Source organism: Tachypleus tridentatus, chromosome 6 (genome assembly GCF_004210375.1).
Source record: "Tachypleus tridentatus isolate NWPU-2018 chromosome 6, ASM421037v1, whole genome shotgun sequence".
Classification (NCBI taxonomy): Eukaryota; Metazoa; Arthropoda; class Merostomata; order Xiphosura; family Limulidae; genus Tachypleus; species Tachypleus tridentatus.
This window is the reverse complement of record NC_134830.1, coordinates 100,371,242-100,374,356: the sequence shown is the minus strand read 5'-3', so window position 1 is coordinate 100,374,356 and position 3,115 is coordinate 100,371,242.

Here is a 3,115-nt window from a genome sequence, read left to right as displayed (position 1 = left end):
CATATGTAGTAGGACGTGTATAAAAATGTTCAGATAAATAAAAGAAACTAACCCAACTCCACCTATTTAGATCATTAATCAAATAAACCCTTATAAAAATGGACGAATTTAAAAAAGACAATAGTACAGCAGAAACTACACGAAACATTCAAGGTGTTTATGGTGCAGAGTCTCTCAACGAAATAAAATGTTGAAGGTGATTTCAGAAGTTCAAATCAGGTGACTACAGCTTAAGTGATGCGTCACGTTCAGGTCGTCCTGATGAGTTTAATGATGACTTGCTGTTGGCTGCACTTGATGAAGATTGTGCTGTAACAATTAAAGAACTAGTACAGAAGCTTAATTCAATCCATTCAACAGTTCACCGTCATCTGTAACAGCTTAGATAGGTGTCATAACTTGGAAGATGGGTCCTCCATGATTTTACAGAAGCCAGCCTTAGAGCAAGAGTGAACATTTGCACTTCTCTGCACTCTCGTGAACGTAACTCATCTGTTTTGGACAAGTTAGTAACTGGAGATGAGAAATGGAGATTTTATAAAAATGTTAAGTGCCGCAATGGACTTCCATCCTAGGAAAGTCCTGTTAAATGTTTGGTGGAATATCATTGGTGTGATCCACTTTGAGTTGCTGCCACTCAATGTAACGATTATATCAGACTTCTGTTGTCAACAGTTAGAGCGCTTGAATGTTGCACTGAAAGAAAAAGAGGCTTGCTTTGATCAGTCATAAAGGTGTTGTGTTACACCAGGATATTGCACGGTCCCATACAGCAAGGATCACACCTCCAAAGATTGAAGATCTAGACTGGGAAAAACTTCCACGTCCTCCATATTCTCCAGACCTTGACCCATCTGATTATCATCTATTCCAAAGTTTGCAAGACTATCTTGATGGAAAAGAGCTTGGAACATATGCAGATGTCAAAACTACTCTCTCTACATTATTTTTTTCAAACCCCAAGAATTTTATAGAAGTGACATTCAGAAGCTTGTGAATAGTTGGAAGAAAGTAATTAATAATAATAGAAAATACATTAGTGATGAAATAACATTAAAAGCGTTTGAAATCCTTTCTCTTTTTCTGAACCTGAAATCGGACATTACTTAAAGGATGACCTGATATAAACAGTTAATAGGTCGCATGACGTGTTATTTCTGGATAGTATTTGTTTGTGCGTGTACCTTGACATATTTTTGTTCTTTTCAATATTATTTATTTGTCGCTATGGTAGTAAATGATCTCAACATATTCTGTTATATTTACGGTAATTTTTTGTAAAGAAACAAAAGCAAAACATTAGAGAATTCGTCAATAAACGTATTATGCTTATTTTCGAATAATATATGAGGATCCAGATACATCATGGGCTCTGCACAAAGTTTGCACTATTGAGACAGTGGACTAAAGGTAAGAAAACGTTTGTGCCTTTTGGAATGGTCTGTTGTGAGCTTAAAGACCACGGAAGTGACTGTTCGTTTTGGTTATCTAACGTTCAAGTCTACAATACTCGAAATGGAAAGGAAATTTCTTATCTCAACCTCTAATCTGCTATAAGACTTGTTGCTCATGGACCTGATTTACCTCTACCCAATCCGCCGGAGACTCTTCATACAATTTTATCTGATTCTGAATCTGATGTTAATAGAAATGATGATAGGAATTATTTTCAACCTGAAACCTCTGGTGAACCATATTTCACACAAGGCGTGCTTAAAGACTGGATGAGGGATTTCGGCTTTACAAAGGATTCTTCATAGTTTAGATTCTATACTTTAAGCTGAGAACTTACTTTTTCTAGGGGCATCATTTTACTGGTACACAAGACATGAGAATAAATATCATATTTTTTACAAGAACTTTCACTATTTTATTGCAACAATATTGCTGAATTAATACCAATGATAGAAGCTGTAGTCTATAAACCGAGTGAATAGTGATCGTTTATTTATTTCTTTTTAAAAAGTATAAATTTTGTTCTCCTTCACAATAGAAACATATATGCACCTGCTCCTATTGCTTATTTGGTCACGTGAAGGAAGTGTACGAAAATTTCTTAATTAGGTCAAATAAAAAGAACATGATTGATTACTTTGTGGAGACTTAAATATTGTTTGTATGTTTTTATGTCAGCAATTCAGTTGTACAAAGTTTCCATGTTTTTGTGTGAACAGGACAGCAGAGCATGAAATCAGTACTGGATAAAGAAGCAGTGGCCATACACTGTCATTTTGATAATAGAACTGAAAAACACTGAACGTGATTCTTTGGTTGATACAAAGAAAGTCATATTATCTCTACTTCATATAGTACTGGGCTCGATGAAGCATTATGTAAAGGTCTTAGACAAAGATGGCAACTGTTTCAAGTATCTATGTAGGCAGTTCCCAGCGGAACTTAAAGAAAGGATTTTTGTTTGGCATCAGATCAGGAAATTGACTTCGGATGAACAGTTTGAAAGGGCTGTGAGGAATGTTGAAAAAGAAGCGTGAATTGCCTTTAAAAGTATTACTGACAAATTTTTAGGAAACAACAAAGATACAAATTACGAAAATATTGCCAATAGCAAGATAAATAAATTCAAAGACCTGGGTTGTAATATGAGCTTGAAAGTTAAATTCTTACACTCGCATATTGACCATTTCCCTGAAAATCTCGATTCCGTCAGCAAAGAACAAGGAGAAATGTTTCGTTAAGATATCAGGAAAAATGGAGCATCAGCATGATGGGTGATTGTTGCTGGTCATTGAAACTAGATGCTTCAGATGAAATACATAAAAGATTACAATATGTGGTTTAGAGACAAAAACGCAAAAAAAATCAGAATGAACGATGATACATATTCGTTTGACATAAATATTATTCCCTTTTCCTTTGTTTGTTTGTATTTTTATTAAAAAAACATAATAATAAAAATGTTCATTGCTGTAAACGAAATAATCTGATTTATGTAAGAGTTCTTCCTTCCCGAATTGTAAAAATTCCTTAAGTGATAGAAAAAAAAGAATATTATTTTCTAATTCTGCGTAGCTGAATTATGGAAATTCATTATTAAAACCAAAACAATTTCTATGAAGTTTGTAAATTTGCACACTTGTGTTACAGCTCTTCAATA